The sequence below is a fragment of the Sciurus carolinensis genome, chromosome 8 (genome assembly GCF_902686445.1).
Source record: "Sciurus carolinensis chromosome 8, mSciCar1.2, whole genome shotgun sequence".
Taxonomy (NCBI): Eukaryota; Metazoa; Chordata; class Mammalia; order Rodentia; family Sciuridae; genus Sciurus; species Sciurus carolinensis.
Window position 1 is genome coordinate 144355500 of NC_062220.1, and position 11406 is coordinate 144366905.

Below are 11406 nucleotides of genomic sequence, written 5' to 3' on the forward strand. Positions count from 1 at the left end.
CTCCTACCACCTGAGAGAAAGACCAAGTCCCAGTAACATTACTTGAGCACCTGGATCCAGACATGCCTGAAGCTGTTTCCTTCAGTCTTTTCCAAGCCTTGAATCTATAAAGTTATTTATTTATTCACTTATTTATTTATTTATTTAGCCCAAGTTGGTTTAGGTTACCTCTTCACTGAATCAGTTAATATAAAAAATTATACAAATGACTAGTGAAATATATACAACATATATATTGCTTATATTGCCTCATCTTCAAAACAATCCTCACAAGGGTAAGATCAGAGTGAACACTGGCAGTTTTATTGTACAGTCATACCTTCCTTTAAATAAAAAATCCTTCCCTCCACCAAATCATCTGGGGCCAGAACTGAGCCTTAAGGGTGTGAAGACAAGAATCCCCTAGGACTGTGGCTGCCAGGGCAGGGACCTCTGGGGAGCTCCTTCAAGTGCAGAGTCTGATTCAGCAGGTCCAGGAAGGGCCTGAGTCCCAGCATTTCTAGCCCTCAGGTTTGCTGAGGTCGCTGGGACAGGAACTCCTTGAGTAGTCAGGGTCCGGAGAAGGACCCTAGACAGCCAGAGTACTGGGGACAGAGGTGGCCCCTGGACACGCCTTGCAGGTGCTTCTAGACTTATGATAGTGTTGCATTCACAAAACCCCATCATCAATTGAAAAGATTGTAAATCGAAAATGCTTTTAATACGGTGAACCTTCCCGGGGTTGTGTACATACGACCTTCCCAGCCTCGCAGCCCAGCAACCCTGGGCACCTGTCTCCCCTGGGGATGGAGTGGTGGCGGCTGCCACTGGCCCTCCTCAGGACAGGGTCATGCAGCCTGTTGCCAGTCTGAACCTAGATCAAAATTCAGAGTCTGGTTTCTACCCTGCTCACCTCTTTCACACCATGGTGAAGTCAACAGGTTCCACCGCCATGTCTGTACTGCTCTTCGCTCATACGGTGTCCTCAAAACATTTTTTAATGCATGATATTAGTTCCTCTACTTTTGTGTTCCTTATAAAGTGTTTTAAGTTTAAGTTAATTGCCACAATCTAAAAGGGAAACACTTAAAAACTCCAATTTCTGGCTTCTCGGGGCATCAAACTGGCCACAGGGGCCCCAGAATCCCTTGTGGCAGCCGCGACTCCCCCTGGTGCGGCTGCTGCGGGCCCTGCGGCCCAGCCACCGGCCCCGCACAGTCAGCAGCCAGGACTGCGGGGCCGCCCGCCTGCATCCCCTTCTAGCTTGGCACCAGCTCCCCACGATGGCTTTGCGCAGGGGACCTTGCAGAACCTCCGTTTCCCTGCCTGTGAAACGGGCGTCCTAAGACGCAGCAAGCTCCGGGTTGGGGTGAGGATTCGATCTTGAGTCTGGTCCGCCCTCGGGCTGCCGGGCACGGAGCCGGGACCAGGGGAGGCTGGTGGCTCTTGGCGCGACGGTGCTCGCGGGCCCTGCGGGGAGGCTGTTCCGCCAGCCACGCGGGACGCGGTGCCCTGCAGGGGGCGAGAGCCGCCCCCGGGCGTCCGATCGCGGCACTTTCCGCCTCTCCCTCTTGCTGGGCTTGCGAGGACCCTCCGGCCAGGCCCGAGCCTTGAGCGTGTCCGGGGTGCGCGCTGGAGAAGGCGCGCGTCCAGTCCCTGGTGGCCCGGGAGAGGGGTCAGCCCGCCAGCCTGAGGCTGCGGGCCGCCGCTGCCCCGAGGGGCCGCTCGCCCCGCGCCCACCTGTTCCCTCCCCAGCGCGCGATCCGCCACTCGGCCCGGCAGGGACCCGCCACCCAGTCCCCGCCGCCCCACCCCCAGCTCTAGCGCATCCCGCGCTCCCGCAGCCCCGCTCCGGGGACGGCGCCGCGCGCCCCCCGCCAGCCCCCGCCGCGCCTCGGTCCCCACCCATCGGGGCGGCACCTGCGACGGTCGCCCCCACCCCAGGCCCGCGGCCCCCGCCCTGCCCACCTTACCCGCCCGCAGCGTCGGTGGCCGCCAGTGTCTCTGCCGCCTCCAGCGGTGTAGCCTCCGCGACCGCCGCGGCAAAGCCACCCGCGCGTGACCCTCAATCGCCACCCACCCCCACCCGCGCCCGGCGCGCGGCCCTTCGACGTGGGGACCGCGCAGGATCCCCGGCTCCCCGCCCCGCCTGCGGGAAGGAGCCGCGATCGCGGGCTCAGGAGCACCGCGCACACCCACCACCTCCGCCGCCAGAAGTTGTCCCCGTGGCTGGGCTTGTCCACCGGCGCCCTCGCCCGGGCCTGGCTTTACCGAGCCGCAGAGGCACAGTGGTTTGCCCCCTGGGCATTCGCACCTGAGGTCCCTACAGCAGGGGTACCGGCCCCCTCGCCTAAGGGTCCTCAGAAGAAACCGAAGAGGGGACGGGGCAGGGCCCTGGGGACTCCCACCGGAGGGCCACCACCTCCCCTCCCCAAAGGCGCTGGGGCTCTGAAGTGCAGGGATTTTAATTAAGGACTCGGATTTATCCTGGCGGAAGTGTTCCAGGAACCCCCTTAGCCTCGGTGCGCTCAAGCATGTGGGCTCCTGGGCCTGACAGCCCAGCCGGGACTAACCTCTTCCCGGGCTGAAATCATCTCCTTCTCTTAAGGCAAGTGATGCAAACCGGGCCGAGGCCCAGGCTGGCCTGCGGAAAGGGAATTAATTGCAGATGCTTAAACACTGAGGTCATATATATAATAGGTATTTCCAGTAACTCTTTTTTTAAGAAGACAGTGTGGGCCAGACTAGAGACAGGACCTAACAAGCTGCGGGCCCTTTAAGAGGTGTTTCCTCTGACTGGTCTTTCTCTGCTCAAAGTAAGAGCTCCCTTACTTTGTCTGCCTGGCCCCCAGGAGGACTTTGAGTTTGACCAAAACTTGCTGACTCTTCTTTTTTCCGGAGTAGCCATCATTATCCACTTTTCAGGGGTAAGTGAACTGCAGCTCAGAGAGGTCTAGCAGACTGCCCAAGGCTACACAGCTAACAAAGAGCAGAACTAGAAGTTGAACAGTCTTTTGTTGTTGTTTGTTTGTTTGGGTCCTGGGGATTGAACCCAGAGGGGCTCTATCACAGAGCTACACACACACACACACACACACACACACACACGCCCTTTTTCTGTTTTATTTTGAGACAGGGTCTTGCTAATTTGCCCAGGCTGGCCTTGAACGTGCAAGGTCCTGTCTCAGCTTCCGGTGTCGCTGGGACTACAGGCCATGTGCCAGCTTGAACCCAGTCTTTCTACCCCAAGTGACCTAGCCTGGGAAGGGAAAGTATAAAAGAGGAAGTGGTTTACACCAAACCACCCTCTTGAAAGGAACATTCGTATTAATAGCTCACTTTGAATGCCAATTTGTTGGGTTTCACAATCATTTAAATTTTTAGCTTCATCTAACTCAGCAGTGCCCTCTCCCACGCTCACTCTGCCGCCTTCTTTTCCTCATTTAAGCCTTTTGAAAAATTCTAAAGGTTTGACTAAAACCAAAAATGATTCCTATTTCATCCACCCCTACTTACTGGCAACCGGGGGTGTTCTTTCCGTTTCTTTCTTTCTTTCTTTCTTTCTTTTTTTTTCTTTCTTTCTTTTTGCTTATTTATATTTTACTCTTTGTAGTTTGTAAGTCCCTCTTACCAGCTGCTTGCAAAGTTCAAATGCCTTAATGTTAGCTCTCTTATTAAGGTCGTGTAGTCTTTGAGTTCAATAAACCCACACCCCCCACCCCTGCCGAGTATTCGCACCCCACTCCTCATAGGTTCCTGGGATCTCTCCAGGCCTCATTGTCCCCAAATGCATTTATAAATCTTAAGTTCAAGCTCTGTCACTAACAGTTTTTGAGGAACATTTTTTATTAATTTTTTATTTGTTCTAATTATTTATACATGAGAATGCATTTTTTAATTTTTAATTGTTATTTTTGGGTTCTTGCTGGACCTTTATTTTATTCATTTATTTATATGCAGTGCTGAGGATCAAACCCAGTGCCTCACACGTGCTGGGCGAGCGCTGTACCACTGAGCCACAGCCCCAGGCCCTGTAGAGTGCATTTTCGAGGAAGATTATTTAATGTGCATAACTGCGTCTCTCATAGAAAAGTTTATCTGCCACAATTAGTAATAAAAATGATCCTGTTATGATCTGTTTTTATTTTAACCGTATTCTGATTGTTTTTTAAAGAACCCTTGCCTCTCAATGATATGAAATGTTTACAGATGAAATGCTATGTCTGAGATTAGGCAATAATGAGGCCAGAATCACACCACAAGCATCAAAGGGCCAATGGCTCGCTTAAGGCGGCCGTGACCTGCGGTTTCAGAGGAACTTTCTCACGGGAAGAGAAGGAAACAATCAACTTCAGCCTGGAGAGACAGCAGGGAGTGAGCTCGAGCAGTGCCGGAGATTCGGGAACAAATGCTGTCAGGACCTGGCCTCGCCATCTCTGCTCAGCTCTGCTGCCTGGCACGCTGTCACCTCGGGGTGCCAAGACCCGCAGCCCCAGGCCATATCCTCTGGGATTCAAGTCCTGCTGAAGAAAGCGTGCCCCTGCTGGCCACGCCCACAACCTTCCTGCGCTTCGCTCTGATTGGTCAGTTTCAATAACGCCCATCCCTGAGCCAATCAGTGCGGCTAGTGAAATGGGGAGCACCGATTGGCTTAGCCCTGAGACACCTGAAGAAGAGAGGGAATTAGGGCTCTGGAGGGTGACAGCAGATGACATCTCCGCCGAAGGCAGCAAGAGAAAACTAATAGAGCTAATATTCAACATTGGGGTTCTTTAGAAAGTCCCACTACAGGGCTGGGGAGATAGCTCAGTTGGTAGAGTGCTTGCCTTGCAAGCACAAGGCCCTGGGTTCGATCCCCAGCACCAAAAAAAAAAAAAAAAGAAAGAAAGAAAGTTCCACTACAGTGCCAGGCGCGGTGGCGCACGCCTGCACTCCCAGCGGCTCGGGAGGCTGAGACAGGAGGATCGCAGGTTCAAAGCCAGTCTCAGCAAGTTGGCAAGGCCCTAAGCAGCTTATATATACATGTATGTGTATATAATTCCCCGTACACACACACACACACACACACACACATATATGGGGAAGATGTGGTTAAGTACCCATGGGTCAATTCCTAGTACCAAAAAAAATTCCACTGCCACGTTAATCGTAGGAGTCCAAATGCCGCAGGGTAATATAGGCAATGAGTCATTAGGGCACCTTTAGTGTGGCGAGTTACGGGCAGGCCCTGCTGTCAGACCCACCTGCGTTCAAACCCACTTGGCCCTCGAGGGCAGCTCTCGGGGAACCTCACTTTAATGCTAAGCACCCCTGTCCCCATCTGTGAGGAACACAGGGAAGCACCTGAGTACTGAGCCTCCATTAGGGCTCTTGCCACTCCCCCAGGAAGAACGCAGAGTCCCAGCGTCCATCATGGTGAAAACGAAGATCATTAGCAGGGAAGAACATAATGTGATTCTGGTTTATTTTTCTTTTTTTTTTTTTTTTTTTTTTTTTTTTGCACTGAATTCAGGGACACTTTACCACTCAGCCACCTCCCCAGCCCTGTTTTGTATTTTATTTAGAGACAGGGTCTCACTGAGTTGCTTAGCACCTCGCCATTGCCGAGGCTGGCTTTGAACTCTAGATCCTCCTGCCTCAGCCTCCCGAGCTGCTGGGATTACAGGCGTGCACCACCTCACCCGGCTCATGATCCTGGTTTTAAAAGGGGGGAAAAAAGACCTGTCAAGGGTCCCCTGCTGACGTTTCTGGTGGGGCTATTTCACCCACTGACATTTGGGGATGGGAAGAAACTAACATGAACATGCCACATCGAGGGAGGTGATTTCACCTTTCATATTCATTCTACATCTAAGGTCAGTATTTCCATTCTTTCCCACCCCACCCCCCAGAAAAATGAGGTGGAGATGGCGGCAGACAGTAGCACCCTCTTGCACCAGAAGCACTGAATATACACCAGTATCATTCCCTGGGCCCTGGCGGGCCTGCTGTGATGCTCAGGGTGCTGGAGGAAGCACAGAGTCCTCCGGGGAGAGTGGAGGGGGACGCTGAGCGATCTCTGTACACAAAGCGGGCAGGCTCGATGTGCCCAACAGGACGGTGCACTCAGAGACCAGCCATGGAGGAGCCACGCCCACCACTGGGCAGCAGACGGGGGTCTCAGGGCCCAGGACCCAGAAAGCCACCAGTGTCATGGAAGGGCACAGCAGGAACCAGGATGTCAGACTGTCCTGATATTTTTTCAAGAGTAAATACAGACTACTGAAAATTTCTCCAGATTCCTAAATGTCCACAGGCAGGGGGTGCAGCACAGCAGGAGAGCACTCGTCTGGCACACTCAGGCCCAGGGTTCCACCCCAGCACCACCAAAGTAGATACACACCTACATGTTGACAACTGATGGCAAAGAATTTTAAACACAGCACAGACATCTTTCCTCAAAAAACCAACACACATCCAGACCAAATGCATGCGATTTATGATCTCTGTTCTAGACTTGATTGCAGCTATCCCTTTGGAAACATCTCCTGCTTGACTGCCTACCCCTCTCCTCTTGGTCCCCTGGACCCTCTCCAGGGAAGACTGTGGACTGTCAGTCATTCAACTCTGTCCAATTGCTCTGCAGAATGTGATGGGTGGGTGGGCAGAGGGAAAGGGAGGGGCTTCAGAGACTCTGAAATGGAGACCAAGTGGGGACCTAGAGGTCCACACAGTGGTCTAACCTCAGGCTTGAGCATCCATCAGGCATGTGTCACCTGCAGTCCTGCGGCATCATAGCCAGGGAGCTTCTTAGGGAAGCAGAGCTCATACCCGGCTCCACGCAGGGTGAAGCAGGACTCTGGGCTGGTCTCCCCAGGAAGTCGTGTTCCACCAAGTCCTCCAGGAGGTTCAGCCGGAAACCTCAGTACTAAAGTTTGAGGCTGGACTCCTGAGTGTTTCATGCCAAAGCCATTTCTGCCTCTTTCTCCATCTTAAGTTGTCCTGGTCAGATTCCAAAAAGGATACGCCTCTTATCACACTGAGAACCTTGGCTAACTCTGTTTCCTGCCATTGGAATATATAATCTTATAATTTAAAAAGCAAGGAACCCAGTTATAATGTGGGTAAAATTTTAAAATAGATAATTCACAAAAGACACATAATTGATCAATAAGCACACGAGGGAGTTGGGGTTGTGGCTCAGCGGTAGAGCACTTGCCTAGCACGAGGGAGGCCCTGGGTTCGATTCTGAGCGCCGCATATGAGCAAATAAAATAAAGGTCCATTGCCAACTAAAAAAATTTTTTTTTAAAAATAAATAAGCATACAAAAAGGGATTCAACATCTTTAATTGCTAAGGAGATGCAAATCGAAACCTCAATGAGACACCATTACACACCAACGCGATGGCTAAAATTAATAAGACCGCCAACAACAAGCGTTTGCAAGGATGTAGAGAAGCCTAAACTTGCATCTGTTGATGAGGAGAATGCAAAATGGTACAACATACACTGAACATGAGACCCAAGCAGACGTAATTCTACTCCTCGGCATGTACCCAAGAGAAACAAAAACATACGCCTATACCAAGACCTAGAATGAAAATATATGCCCAAGCAAAGACCCGCAGGCAGCAGCTTTATTCATAATGGCCCAAGGTGTAACTGACCCAGATGTCCACCAATATGCACCTAGACAAACAAAATCGTGGCATAACCACACTGCAGAACACTATTTAGTACTGAAAAGGGAATGAGCTGCTAACACACAAGCAACATGGACGAATCTCAAAAGCAAAACAAGACAGACTTGAAAGACTGTGTGAGTCCCTGTATGTGAAATCCTAGGGATCTCTCTTGATAGCAAGCAGGTCAACCATCAGGGTTCAGGGAATGCCGATTAACAAGAGAAGGGCAGGAGGAAAGTTTCTGGGGTGATGGAAACGGTGCATGTCTTTATTGCAGTGGTGGCTATTCAGGTTATGCACCTGTCAAAACCCATCAAAATGGTCTACTTAAAATGGGTGCATCATTGTGCATAAATCACATCGCCATGAAATTGATTATTTTTAGCATTATTGCATGCAAATTAATACACTTAACTTCAATAAGGATGATTATTTTTAAGTGCCTGTCCTGGCTCAGCTGCTCAAGAGAAAATTACTAACACCAAAAGGACAGAGGCCCCTCTGGGCATCCATCTGTCTCCTGCAGCCCGAGCGATTGCTCCCGGTAGAGCTGGCTGGGGCATGGAGGTGGCCGCAGAGCAGAGGGTTTCCCACATCAAATGCCTGCAGATGCCCAGTAATTGGGAAGCAAGCTTTCCCGGCTCAGTGCAATTACCTGCTCTGCCCCTTGAACCAGCCCGACAACCGGGGCTGGAGTTTCTGTAAAGAGCCGCAGAGCCCATCTCGGGCTGTCTGGGACTTCTCGCCAGCCAAGAGCGAGCTCCTAATTGGACTCAGACCATCGGGGCCAGGTGCTGTGGTCCCTGCGCCTTTTGGAGAAGGAAGAAAATCGCATGCTCAAGGAATAACTGACACTTCCAGTCAGATGGGTTGCTGAGCCCAGCCGCCGAGCTGCCACAGCAGGCGACCCTAGGGGGCACATGGAATGATTCCTGGGGCATCCAGAGCCGGGCCTCCCGGCAGCCTCACCCGAGGCCAGGAACTGTGCACAGCGCCGAAGTCTCGCGTTAACTAAAACCATCCTCGCGACGTGGGGCGTTTCCAGGCGCCTTTACTGTCCTTATATTAAAAAATTAGGTTTGGGGCACTGACGGTGCACCAAGGTCAATGCTGCAGCGACCACAGCAGATGAATCTTCCTCCCAGAGACGACTGCTTTTCTCTTCTATGAACTTTTAATTTTTTCATGGCTCAACTCCCCTTTCCCCTCCCACTCAGGTTGGCCTGGTATCTTCTCCCACATCTGATGGTTTGCTTCTCCCCTATTCCATGACTGAGCTGTTCACCATCCCAGCAAATAAAGTTGCTTTTCTATTTAAAAAAAAAAAAAGACACTTCACAAGAAAAGATACACAAATGGCCAATAAGTCCACGAAAAAATGCTCAACATGGTTGCTCATCGGGGAAATGCAAACTAAAACCACAATGAGACATCACTACGCAACCCCTAGAATGGTTCAAATCAGCAAGACAGACAACAGCAAGTGTTGACGAGGATATGGAGCAACTGGAACTTTCATAGGTGGCCGAGGAGAATGCAGGTGGCACATGTTCCGAAAACAGCTCACAGCCCCTTATGAAAATAAATATACGCACCATTTGACCCAGAAATTCCAAACTATTTACCCAAGGGACAGCGCTGGGTTCAAATTCAGACTGGATATGGGACCCCTGCAGGTGAGCATCAGCTCACTCCTTTATGAAATGAGGATAATGATAATGCCAACTTCATTCAGTCAATAGATATTAATCAAGCACCTCTGTGAACCAGGCTCCTGGGGATCTAGTGGTGAACCGACAGTCTGGGTCAACCTCTAAGAGGCTCAGTGTCTGGGGCATAGGCATTGAACGAATGATCAGATAGGTCACTACAGACAGTGATATGTACTGGGAGGGAAGAGAACCCAGAGTGGGCAGAGGGGATGGCATGGGGTGCTGAAGTTTGGTGGAGGAGTGAGCTTAGGATCTTTTGTGGGAATGGCTCATAAGATGCAACCAGAAGATAAGAGCAAAGAGAGCCTCCCAGGAAGACAGAAGCCATAGTGGGGCCCCGAGGCCATAGAACCCGTGTGTGTGGAGGAGGGGAAAGCCCAGGGCAGCTGAGGGCTGAGGAGCAGCCTGGCTTGAGGACCGAGGCGGGATGTGCATGTGGTACCCTGAATGCATGGGGGGTCCCCCAAAGGCGACCTGGAGAAAGGATGTGAGTGCAAGCTGATTATCTGGAAGGCGAGCTCAGGAAGCCCTAGGAGAGGGAAGGGGAGGGAAGGAGCAACCCAGGATGTGCCCTCAGCAGCTCTCCATCGTGGTGAGCTTGCAAACCCAGCAGAGGCCTGGGAGGGGACCCCAGGCAAGGGACGCGGGACCTCCTCCTCTCAGCGGTTGAAATATGATGGTCAGGAGGTGAGGGGACTCCTGGCAGGTCTAGCCTGCCCTGTAGATGATCAGAGAAGCCTCCAGACTAAGCCAAAGGCTACAGTTGGAAGGGGCCTGGTCTGCACGCACTGAAATGGAGTCTGGGAGGGATGTGGGCAGGTCGCCCACGGTACCTGCTGCAGGAAGCCGCAGAGGGATTTGAAAGAGTGAGTCCCCACACTCGCCCTGGTGTCTGGGTGGAGACTAAACTGCGGGCCTAGGAGCGGGGGCATAAATGTGGGCGGAGTCGGCTGCAGCCACCGCCCAGTCCAGGCTGCGCGGGAGGTTGGAGGTGCGTTCAGAATAGGGCGGTTGCGTCTGGGGATGGATCCGAGGCGGGGATGGCGGGAGACAGCTGTCAAGGTTAGTGCCTGAAGGTCTGGCCTTAGCGACACGGTCATGAAGTTGGTCTTCCCCTGAGAGCAAAAGGGAACGAAATGGGCTGTAGACCACCCGCCGAGCCCGGGCTTGTCCCACGCCAGGTCTTGGCAGCACGTCTGTGGCTTTCCTTCCACTTGCACAGTCTTTGCAGACAAGATCGAGGTCTGCGGGGGCTCTTGACAAATGATGAGTTTGGAAGATTTAACCTCTGGGAAATGATGCAAACCAGGAACAGGCCGCGCAGCCCCTTGGCAGGTTAAGACAACCCAGGTGGCATCCCAACCAGCCCCGCAGGCCTTCCATCCTGCTGCACAGGGGCATAAGCCGAATATTAGAGCAATCTGGCCATTTCCCCCCTGGTAATCTGCTTTTAATTCAGTATTTTTAAATTGCTCCAATTTTTCCCTCTTAAGGATGACCTAAAAATAAAAATGGAAGAGCAAATGTTTGGGATTTATTCCAGAAGAACTAAATCAGTCACTTACGTATTCAACAAATATTAGCATCCGATGTTTTCAAGGCAACTGGTGGGAAGAGGGGCTTCCTCGAGGAGCTGATGCCTGTGGGCGGAGCAGAGACAAGGTGACTCAGAGACCAGAAAGAAACAGGGATTAGCCCACAAGTGGTTTCACAGGGAACGCTGGTCCAGGGAATGATGAGGCAAGACAGGCGGAGAGAGTGCAAATTGGTGCAACCACTGTGGAAAACCGCTCCATCTGAAGCGGATCTGAGCCCGCGCACACACGATCATCCAGCAGGTCCCTTGCTAGGAATATCGCAAAAAAGAAACGCATCCGTTTGCTCACCAAAAGGCGTGTGCTAACACGTTCACGGTAGTGCTCAACATAGCAAAGCAAGCAAAAATCTGGAAACCCAAATGCCCATAGAAGAGATGAATGAGTCCTGGTCTATTTTCAGAGTGTATGTGCCTCGGGGACCCGGCAGTGTTCTTAGGATATATACGCCCAG

The 11406-nt window shown here is 52.0% G+C and overlaps 1 protein-coding gene across 2 annotated transcripts in view; it reads right to left on the bottom strand.

The window, feature by feature from the left end:
* The window catches only part of Rph3a (rabphilin 3A), a 226224-nt gene extending 224188 nt beyond the window's left edge, over positions 1 to 2036 (bottom strand). Inside the window, exon 1 of one of the 2 annotated variants that reach the window (XR_007109927.1) lies at positions 1953 to 2036. The gene's annotated coding sequence lies outside the window, so the exon portion shown is untranslated. The remainder of the gene's footprint in view (positions 1 to 1952) is intronic. The other variant, XR_007109924.1, reaches the window with a different exon arrangement.
* Positions 2037 to 11406: the final 9370 nt, after the last annotated feature.